The following is an 11,538-nucleotide window of genomic DNA, read 5'->3' on the forward strand; positions in this document are numbered from 1 at the left end:
TCATTTACTCCAAGTTTGAACTAAAATTGAGAGAATTCAGCAGCTTCACAGAGTCTCCTTGAATCCTGAATCAGTGCTTCTTACTGACAGCCCTTTCTGTAGCTAGCAATGCTTTCGTTTTCTAGTAAGCAGTCATATTGACAGTATTTGGGAGTTATCAAGTATATATTTGAAACTCTAAAATCGATTGTTATCTTTGGTTCCAGGATTCTTCCAAAAGTAACCTTATTCTAAAGGACTTTCAACATGAAGAACATCCGTTATTGTCACGGTTTCCGTTTTGTAATTGAGTAAGCTGATACCCAGAGGTTGACTGATCCTCTGTACTCACCTACGATGGGATTCAGGCTTATTATCCAGTTTTTACCATAATACTGTTTAGGCAGTAAGTTAAAATTGCCAAGCTGCCTTTCAAAATCCCTAACTTCACAACTTAGTGATTCACACACTCTCTCTCTCCATTTTGTATCACCATTGTGCTTTTTATAACATGCATTTGAGAAAATACTTTGAGAAAATTTTCTGTTTGGAGTAAGTTATCTCAAATTGCTTTTGAGATTCTCAGAATTGTGATTCTCATTTTCTCCTGCTTAAAAAAAAGTGAAATCAAAGCTACCATATTAACATCTGTGAGTGTGTACGTAACATATTTCCTTCTTTGTACAATATATTGAGTCTCTAGATTTCTCCATGATTACTGTTAGTAGAAATGGAAGTTCTTGTAGCATGCAATCACAACTGCAGGCTATTTGCTTTTAGCACTTTCTAATATGAGCCTGACACTATCTGCTGTGTGGACGCGATGTGATAAAGGCATGAGAACCCTAACAGAACTCCAACGTTTGCACTCAAGATCATTTTCCTTTGGATTCACCTCCCAGTTCATCAGTTTTAATTACTTTTAGGCCTCTTGCCTCATGCTGGGATAATTTCCTGCACAGGAATTAGGGAGAATCAATGACCAACTTCTGTGATTCTGATTAACACGTAGACATTTTAAAAACTGGCCTTTCCCACAGAGCTTTTCTCACATTTTAGTGGGTGTCCAAGTTTTCTTCGTTACCTGGATTGCTACATCCAGAGGAACATTATCATTTAATCAGCCTTTGGAACATGCATCAGATGCCATAGAAAAGAAGTATTTAGCATGATGTTTTCTTGAGGTTTATATTAGACTTAATTTACTTTTTTGATTTTTCTGCTTGAATTTTTTATTCTCTTGTCATATTTCTCTTAGCAATCACTTTCACCATTCACTCACCCTCACTTTTTTTTTTTGCCATTTTACTTTAAAAGACAAAGCTTTCTCACGAATTATCTTGAATATAACCATTAATGATTCTGATTCCCTCCCTGCATTGCTTCTTGGCGTTCTGGCTAAGATCAAGTGTAGTATCTGATTCCCTCCCTGCCCTTTGCATACTAGAGAGTACCCATCTCCACTCTTGGAATGATCTCTCACCTTGTGTTGTTCCTGATTCTAAAGAACGAGTATGTTGAACTTACTTCCGTAATCTGTGAACCAGTCTGTTCCATGGGTGAGCTGTCTTTTTGTATCTTCACGGGGGAACACAAGCCACATGTTTCTGTTTTCAGTTAGGATTCTTCAGATGCTTAAAAGCAAACATCCCTTTCCTTTATTTCTCTGTCCTTGACTCTATTGAAGTTGTGTTTCATGGGACTGTGGCTTTCAAGGTACATACAGCATGGATATCTCTGACTTGAGTTTTGAATGGTGTTAAAATACAGGTTATCTTAATATTTTAACTTTCAAGGATAGAAGTCATTTTCTTATAACTTGATTTTGCAGCTTCTTCCTGTAAAAAGGATCAGGAAGAGAGCTTTAAATTCACTGTGTTCTAACCTAGATTTGACTTTTGAACATGACCTGTATTTCAGGCAAATCATTAATCTTTCTGCTCCTTAAGTTTTCATTGTAATGTGTGAATAATAATGTTGCCTTCATGGGATTGCTAGGATTTGGTGCAATAGTTTGCATAGAGCACAGGACTAAGCTTGCAACATTTCAGATGCCCAAGAAATCTTGGTTTCCCTTCTATTTTCCAGCACTTCCTCCTTTTCATAAAACATTTACCTGTACCCTAAACAACACTTTTTTGGCATCTTGGTGTGGCTCAAAGCTAGAAGCGTAAGATTTGCCTGTGATGATATAAGAGCTTAGAAAGGAAGATTCATTGACTCGTTGGCTGCAATCGAATTTTAAATATCCATCAGTGTTAATGCAGAAACATGTCTCAGAATGAAGATTCTCATCCAATATGTTTGTTATATACGCGGAATCACGAAATATGTGGCTCCTGAACTGAGCATTGGTGTAAAAGTTTTACAGTAATTATAGGTAACACAAGAGACAAAGCAAGAATATTAAAAAAAAATTCACTGTTAGTAAAGGAGTACATGCATATTACCAAGAAATCTGCAACTGGAGAATAATTTGAAATGAACATCAATCTAATTAGATATAGTTCACTCTCTGAAGACCATAGCTCCAAGTCAACTCTGGAAGATCCCATGTGAGATCATTTGTTGGCTTCTCTCTGGAAGAAATCTTTCCTTGGTTCCCAAAATAGCTCTGAGTGTGAATGAACTACTCAAACTTCAGGTGCAAGAGAGCTAGGTGCATCTTCTTCGTGAGTTTTAGATGAATCTAGATAAAGAATTCTTCTTTTAGAAAAGATTTTATGCATTTATTTATTTGAAAGTCAGTGTTACATACACACAGACACATACACACACACGGAGAGAGAGAGAATCTTTCATCTGTTGAATTACTCTCCCCAGATTACTCCCCAGATGGCCACAATAGCCAACACTGGGCCAGGCAGAGGCTGAGAGTATATTTGAGGTCTCTTAAAGGTTGACAAGGACCCAAGCCCTTGGTCCATCTTCTGTTGCCTTTCTTGAGCCGTTTGCAGGGAGCTGGCTCTGAAGTGCATCAACCAGTACATGAAGTGACACCCTAAGAGTGCCTTTATCACAGGCAGTTGCTTTACATTGCTATACCACAACACCAGTCTCAAACACAGGGTTCTTTATAATCTGCTGCCACAAACTGTGACTGCATTAATATTGGATACAATCTTCCCTTCTCTAGGGTGGTATGGGTTTCCCTAGAATGGTCTGTCAGAAAAGCTGCATCAGAAATGGGAGTTAAGCATCAGTGCTAGATGTAGAAAGGGCATAGGAATAATGTTTTTCTAGATTATTTACATGTGATTTCCACAAATTTTATAATTTTTTATTATGGGCACTACTTATATGACCTATCACAGATCAATTGGCATGATCTTATTAATGAGAGCATGCATCAGGTTTTATTTAAAACTTGAAATTTTTCTTGCTTATTCAGAACATGTATTATTTTTCAGTGAAAATCAAATCAACAAACAATCTACTTTATTTAAAATACTACACTAGGTCTTGAAGTCAACATGCTTACCCTGACTTTTGTCCTTAGGAGTACTACAGGTTTCTGGTTACTTAGATTTTAAAGGCCAACTGTGTTTACTTGCTGTCTTGTTCCTTTCTGGGGACAAGAGCAAGATTGTTAAGATAATGGGAGAGAATTCTCTTGCTTCTCTTTTGCTGTATTTCTTGCACTCAACCTACCATGTAACAGTTCTGCCTCACTTTTGAAAAAGTCTCTTATCTTCTCTAGCTGATACATTGAGGTGGTCAATGCAGTAAGGTGCTGTTTGTATTGGCTGCATCCTGAATCAGAGTGCCAACCTGAACTCTAGCTGCTCCACTTCCAGTTCAGCTTCCTGTTCGTGTGCCCGGGAGGCAGCATGTTGTGGATGGCTGTGATACCTGTGCAGAAGTAAATGGTGTTCCTGCTTTCTGACTTTACTCGTCTGGCCCAAGCTAGTGTAGCATATGGGCAGAGAATCAGCAGATGGAAGATCTCTTTCTTCCCTGATTTCTCTATATAATTGTCAATCTTTTAAGTAAATAAAACTTAGAAAGATATATGTATGATTTAGACTCTTGATAAGCTCATGAGATTTTTTTTTCTAGCGAAGCACTACAGGTTTAACGTGAAAATCATGTCCAAACAATTCGTAAAATATTGCTTTTCCTGCCCCAAATGTTGTTAAAAGAAATATTCTTATATAATTTTCTTATTCTGCTATTATAGATATCCAGACACTGAAATGTGTATCTCTCTATCTAGTCGGTCTCTTTTATCTCTTTCTCTGTGACCCTGTCATTCTTTCAAGTAAATGAAAATCAAAAAACATTTTTAAAAAGCTGTACACTATCCAGACTGGGATGATGAACACAGGAGGTTTTTTCCCCTGGCTAACACTGTGGATTTAATTACTGTGAGCATCTTGTCAAAAATGTATTGTTTATTACTGCTCTAAATGCTGTTTAACGAATATTCCTATATAATTACTTATCCTCTCTGTTCTGGACATGTAAGCATTGAAAAATCTCTGTCTCTTTTTGGATCTGGATAGTTATCCTACATTTAGATTTTTGATCTTTCATATACATAGCTATCTATAGTAATGTCATGTTAAATATTCAGGATTTGGTGGAAAATTAAACGCAAAGGAATATAGTTTTACATGCAAATGAGTTTGAAGTGAGTTGGAGTTTTACTAAATGGTTCAATTTACTGGTTAGATTTTTTTTTTAAGTTTTTCATTATCCATATTTTTCACAAACTTTATTTTACATAAAACAGGATAGTTTTAACATAATTGCATGTAAATAAGGCATTTTAGAAAGCCATAGGATTTAGGGGAGGAAGGCGCCATTATATGACTCTAGGAACTTAGTCTGTTTTCACATACTATATTATGTACCCAATTCTCATGAGACACAGTGTTTGTGAATATTGTGTAATTGCTTGCTTTATACAAGGGCATGGGGCAGGTGTTTTGTTCATTCATTCGTTGTTTTGAACAACGACAGGTGTTCCTTTTCAGGTGAGTGGCTCACTTGAGGGGATGGAGCTTTAGCATGCAGGGGTCCTGAGGTTCAGCTTTGTGAAATGCAGAACTCACTCCCATAGCCTAAGTGCCTGCACCTGGCTGAAGGTCTTGCTGGGGAAGATGCCTCCAGGCTCAGGCAGGTGAGCATGACCTACAGGTGCGTCTCTCCAGCTGGGGCAGAATGAGCAGGTTGTTCAGGTGTTCATCATCCTGGGCTTCTCCATAAGTGGTACTGCCTCCTGGACTGGTGTAGGTGCGTCAGTAGCCAGTGTTTTTCCTGCTCTTGGTAGCGATTCAGTGTCACGTATTTAGGCCTGTCCAGTGCCCAGAGCTCTCTTGATGTGTCCAGACAACCATGGTAAGATAATTTGGGCCAGGCCCAAAAATTAGCTTTTGCTATATTCTTGGTGCTTTGTCTGCTCTGCCTGAAGGGTCGAGGGCTATTCTTAAATACAAGCTCCTCTGTGCTCAGCTTGAGACAATGCCAATTACTGATATATACACTATTTAGAAGCATGATAACATATTATTAAAATGCAAGGTTCTCTGGAGATATACAGCATTGTCTCAGATGTCCCAGTTTCTTGAGATTTGAAGGGGAAGTTTCTGTACAAGGTGTAGTTCTGAATCTGTTGTTATGCTTGAATGTGCTGCCTTTTTTTTTTTTACCTGGGGAAGATATGTTAAGTAAATGTCAATACGTGTATGATAACTTGAAGTTTTTTGGCATGTGAAGTTATCCTTTCGCGATGCTGTTTTTTGTTTGTTTGTTTGTTTGTTCTTTACTAATTGTATTGCATTATGTGACACACTGTTATAGGCACTGGGATTCCCCCTACCTCTCCCTGAACCCTCGCCCCATGGTGGATTTCTCCACCTTGCTGCGTTACCACAGTTCAAATTCAGTTGAGGTTCTTTCATTGGAAGTATTTTCCAAGCACAAAGTCCAGCATCTTATTATCCTAGTGAGTTCGGCGATTTCTTGGTGAGACCATCTCTGGTCTAAAGGTAAAGCCCGCAAAGTATCGTCCCAATCAATTAAAAGCCCCAACATAACATCAACAACAATTTACAGCATTATGGCATTAATTGACATGGTATTGATTAACCATTATGTTAATTGGAAAATGCAGGTTCTTAACTACGTCCTGTGACTCCTTCATAGACATTTCAATTTTGGTTTATATTCAACTGGGTTTTATACACCTCAAAATGGCTATAGATTACTATTCAGCTGTCTTGTGTCTATTTTCATTTTAGTATTTAGCTGTTTATAGTGTTGAAGCATGATTTTGCTGAACTTGGTTGTTTTTCGGGTGGTCTGAAATGGCTTATAACTCTAGCAAGACATGTGTCATCAGTTTAGGTACAGAACTTTTTTTTTTTTTTTAGGAGGGGTGTGCAGAGAAATCCCCAATACCCCAGTGAGATCTAACTAATCTTTGTGTCCCACCTAGTGAGGTATGAGTGAATCCACGCTGCCCATTTCCCATCTGATTCTAAGCTTTTCTTGTTGGGTTACCTACTTTTAACAACTTCTCTGCATAAGTTTCTTCATTTATAACATGAGTATTTGACAAAGCCAACCTCATAAGGGTTGATGTGAGGAGTCAGTGTAATGCAGCTGTGTAGGGTAGTACTTAGTTTTGACTCACATTAGTTTTGTCTTATATTTCCTATCAAAGGAGATGTTTTCCAAACTGTGGGGATTTCTTTCTTTGGTCATTGAGGATACCACCCTTCATATGTCATAAAAATTTATTACATCTATTCAATATTTCGATAGATGACCAAAATCAAAGAGAAAGATTGGATGCAGTAATTCAATTGTTGAGTAAAGCACTATAAATGAATTTCCTACATAAACCAAAGCACACATTTTTATAAAGTATTTGTATATATTGTTTTGGCTAACCTATTTGAACTGGCAAACTGATAGAGAGAAGCAAATCGAAATACTGCCATTGTGTAGGATTAAACTTGTGAAGGAAAAGTTCCCTTTCACCCATAAGCCTCGCTGTAGCAGAGTCTGCCAGTGAGCTCAAGCTCACAAGGTCCTGATCTCACAGCAGGATGATGTATGAGCAGAAGTAGGCTTCCTTGTGTTTCCAGGAGACAAGGACATTGACAATATTCCACTAATGGAAATTCTGTTTGCCATTACAATGTCAAGGGTAATCATTCACTTCAAGTAGGTGCTCAGCCTTTATTAAATACATTATGTCCAAGGGTAAATGACGATGTGTGTGAATCACAAGGTATGTTTTCTTGGATTAGCATGTTTTTTTTTTTATAGCAGTAAGGTGGTTTAAATGAATGGTTAAATAGCATGTTCATTTTCATACTTTACATTATTATCACTTGTTCCTTGAGTCTTACAAGAGCCATGTTAGGAAGGTACTTTCAGGGTCATTATCATTTATCTATTTTGCAGATGTGGTTTAGAAAGGCTGACAAACTTGTTCCTTAGCATACAGCTTATGGGTGATTAGGATATGAGCCACATTGGATCATCGTACTGTGAACTCTGAGGTGGTTGAGGACAGACAGAAAGTAGAGGTGTACAGAAGCATACAGAGTTCCTCCTGGTGTGCAAGCTTCCAGGCTCTTGGTACAATCTTTGTTCTGTGCATTATTGAAAGTGATCATGTGAAATAGTCTTAAAGTTAGATTTAACAGCTGAAAGACAGTCTATGAATAAGTAAAAAACTATTAAGTTTTCTGTGTGTTTTTTAACTTTTAAGATATGGAAATGAGTAAGATTGTTCATATTTTATTTTTGATTAGAGGTCAGAAATATAACTATATAATTCTGTTTCTGATGTGTATCTGGCAAATTTCTCCAAAAAGGATTAAATCTTGTTTAGTCATGATGTCTTCAAAATTGGAAGGAAAAAATTGTCAGGTTGCATAAAGCAAGATAGCGTAAAAATTAAAAGTCTTGCTATGCCTGAGCTATCACCATTTAAGATACCTGGTTGCTTAACCTAAATCATCAGTAGGTTGATCTAATTATTTTTGAAAGAAAATTTTAGGTCCTTATTTTACATCAATGTTGAGGGTGGAAAAGAGGAACATAGAAACAGACACAGATCTGTTCATTGGTTCATTCCCTAAATGCCTGCAACAACCAGGACTGGGTCAAGCTGAAGGAGAAGCCTGGAACTAAATCTGAATCACCTGCATTGTCTCTAAGATTCAGCTCTGCCAGCCTCCTCCCATCGCCTCCCAGGTGCTCATAAGTAGGTAAATGGAATGAGAATTGGAGCTGAGATTTGAACCCAGGGGCTGAGAAGTGAGACGCAGGCATTCCAAGTTGTGTCTCAGCTGCTAAGACACACATTTCTTTTTAAAAATTCATTCTTGATCTCAAAATGCAAATATTTTGAAGAAGAATTACTAGATTAAGTGTCCCATGCAAGTTAATACACTATAAAAATCATTTAAATAGCACTTCCGAGCTCTACAGTCATGTTTTTAGGTTCTAGATAATTTCTCAAATTTGCCCTTTTGTTTTTGAACTTACATTTTCTTCTCACTGGGGAAAAGCAGTGAATAAGGCTAATGAAGATTTAGAGGGCCGCACAGTTTAGAAGTGTAACAAAGGAAAAGTCTTTGTTGTTGTCTGATCAAATCCAAAATACCATGTTCACTTAATAGAGATCTAAAGAAAAAAAATTGCTCTCAGAATGCTGGCATTGATTGTCGATGGTTAATGATGTTGTTACGTCAAGGCAACTTCGTACAGTGATTATTAGTTGCTTTCTCATCTCTTCCCTATTACCTCCTTCTTTCCTGTGATTCTATATTGGCCACCTTCTGTATCACACCATCTCAATTTTCTTCTAAGCCTATAGAAAAAAAAAAAAAAACAGTAACTGAAAGATTAGAAATCACACATCTCCTCTCCAGGCCTTTTGTGGGCACAGGACTGCAATTTTTGGGAAATGTGCCAAATTTTTGAGTCTTGAGTTTACATCTGTCTTCTAGTTTTATCTACAATGCATAAATGTATATTTACATATATAAATCTCCATATGCATGTATATATATTCATGAATGTGTAAGCATATTTAAAATACATATTAAACTTTCCAACTGTGACACCTGGAGATCTTATTAAGAATTTAGATTCTGGGGCTGTAACCATAGAGATTTCTGCTTTACATTTTGAGAGCGCTTTAGGAATCTACTCTTCATAAGCATCAGGTGACTCTCATGCATTTTTTAAAAATAATAAACACTGACTTCATCTCTCTTACACATTTGGCATTTTCCAGTTTTTCAAACGCTTGTACATTCATACTCAGTGCTATGAGGTAGATGGGGAATGAGCATCTCTATTTTGAGGATAAAAAGAGACTCCCAGTTTAGCCATGATTTCCTCAAGGCCTTGTTGTGTACTCTCATCTTGCCTATTTCTCTGGATACTTCTCTTAGCTGACCCTTTTTTCCGTTTGGGCATTGACTTGCCAAAGGCAGGGAGCTCCTGAAGCTGGCCAGCACCATCTGTGCCTATCTTGCTCAAGAATGAGACATGTCTTTTTGTAGCCAAAGGACAGAAATTCTCTTTATGTGAATAATGTGAACATTTCCCTAAAGGACAGTGTCACCAGTTGATTTTCAGCAATTCCCTGATTGCATTCAAGTTTTGAAAATGCATTCAACTTCCCTGTTGGAGAGCAGGTGTGTGTTCTCACTTGTCTTGTTCTGCGTGTTCGACTCCCAAGGGTCCCAAGGGTCCGTCCACTGTCCTCACTCAGTCGCACCACATTACTTCAGGGAACGTGTATGCCCCACTGTCAGTGGGGATTCCTCCACTTAGGGTGTCTTGCCTGATTAATCCTATTGCCAGATGTGTTTCTGTCTGCTAGCCTGTATTGCCTGTTGACAGCCTGGAGGGTCCAAGTGAAGATAGGGTCTTGGACTCAGTGCTAGGTTCCCATAACCCTGCTAACCTTGATCTGTCTCATTTTCAGGTGAATCCTAGGGGTCCTCAGGGTTTAGAGCCACATCTGCAATTCCTGATCCCCATCCAACCCTAGCACCTCGGCTTCCACAGTCCTGTGTGTTTCTTGTCCACTACTAGGTTTTCCAACATACACTTGTCTGTACTTGAAAATCATCCAGGGAATGCTTTGGCATTACCTTTCATGCTTAGAGAAGTGCCTGTGAAGGGGAGTGGTAAGGGGTACTATGAGACTAGCAGAAGGGAAATTGTAAATCTAACTCGTGGCTGTTCCCAGACCTTTCCAGGAATGAAAGGTGCCTGCTCCTTCTGCGATGTCCATTTCTCTCTTGCTGTGTTTCAGCGTGCATGAACCTTATCTTCCAGAGTCAGCTACTGACTGCCCTTGCTCCTGTCGCTCCTTCAGCTTCCCCTGCCCCATTTACTCCACTGCGGGTCACTCACTGATCCTTCTTTTTAGGGACTGAGTAGAAATCTGTGCTCTAAGTCCAGGAAATCCCCTGTTATAAAATGAACGGAAGTTAGGGCTCAATAAGAGGGCCCTAGAGGACATTGTCACTTGACCCAGTGAACATTTCCTTTCTCCCTAAACATGGAATTTGAGCTCCAGCTAATTGGTGAACAGGCGACTTGGATCTCTAACCTTTCCCAGGAGCCTGGAACCAGACCTTGGGTGTTTTCTCTCTTGGGGGAGAGATCCTACATAATAGACCCAAGCTGCAGTTCTCACTCTCTGCCTCTGAGAATTTCTCATCCAAACCTCAATCACGTAGGATTGCGTAGAGAGGAGAAAAGGGGAAGACAGAAGATGGGGTGGCGGGGCGGGGGATTGGGTAGAAGAAGGGTGGCGGGAGGGAAGGCGGAGAAGTCGGAGAGCAGAGGTGGCAGGGAAGGGGGCGCCGGATCTGAGCGCGCTGCATTTCCCAGCAGCTCAGCCCACCTGGACGCTCTCTGGCTTTCCTGCGGGAGGCAGAACTGTGCCGGAGGAATAACTGCCGCCGGCCTCTGGTACCACCCGCCTTTTTGGTGGCTGGTGGCTCCTGCCTGGAGTTTGCTGCGGAGCTAGCGCTCCAGCGGAACCAGCCAGTGGGGCGGCGCCGGAGCGGGTGCGATTCGGCGCACCCGGAGCCCCAACCCTTGAATGGGACTCCGCCCTGAGCGCCCCCTCCCGGACCTGGGGAGGCAGCAGCGCGGGGAGCCCTGCAAACCGGCGACTCAGTGGCCACCCTTACCGCAAGTTGGGCGAGTTGGCCGCCGTCTGCACCTGCCTTCAGGTCCGGGCCCCAGAGTCGGCGTACCCACCCAAGGACTCGGGTAGCGCGCTTTGCAGCCTCCGGCTGTCGCCTAGGGCGGCCTAGGGCCGCAGCCTGCGCCCCCTCGCACCTGACCATGGTGGGCAGCTCCAGACCCGAGCCGCAGCCACGGGGAGCCGACGTCGCCCTCAGCCAGCCCCCACCCCACCCCGGCAGCAGCGCGGGTGTTCGCGTCGCGCGGGTCACTTCCTTCCTCTGTCGGGATGGGCCGCGCGGGACGGTGTGATCGGCATCGCGTTGGGCGAGTAATCCCTATCTGATCTCTTGCCTGTGAACTGCCTGCCAACTGCCA

General features: G+C 40.7%; 1 protein-coding gene across 2 annotated transcripts in view; it reads left to right on the top strand.

Moving 5' to 3' along the window:
- The window catches only part of FGF12 (fibroblast growth factor 12), a 527,052-nt gene that overhangs the window by 282,168 nt on the left and 233,346 nt on the right, over window positions 1–11,538 (top strand). The gene's annotated exons all lie outside the window — the stretch shown is intronic.

The sequence above is a fragment of the Ochotona curzoniae genome, unplaced genomic scaffold, assembly GCF_017591425.1.
Source record: "Ochotona curzoniae isolate NIBS_2020 unplaced genomic scaffold, NIBS_Ocur_1.0 scaffold_2587, whole genome shotgun sequence".
Classification (NCBI taxonomy): domain Eukaryota; kingdom Metazoa; phylum Chordata; class Mammalia; order Lagomorpha; family Ochotonidae; genus Ochotona; species Ochotona curzoniae.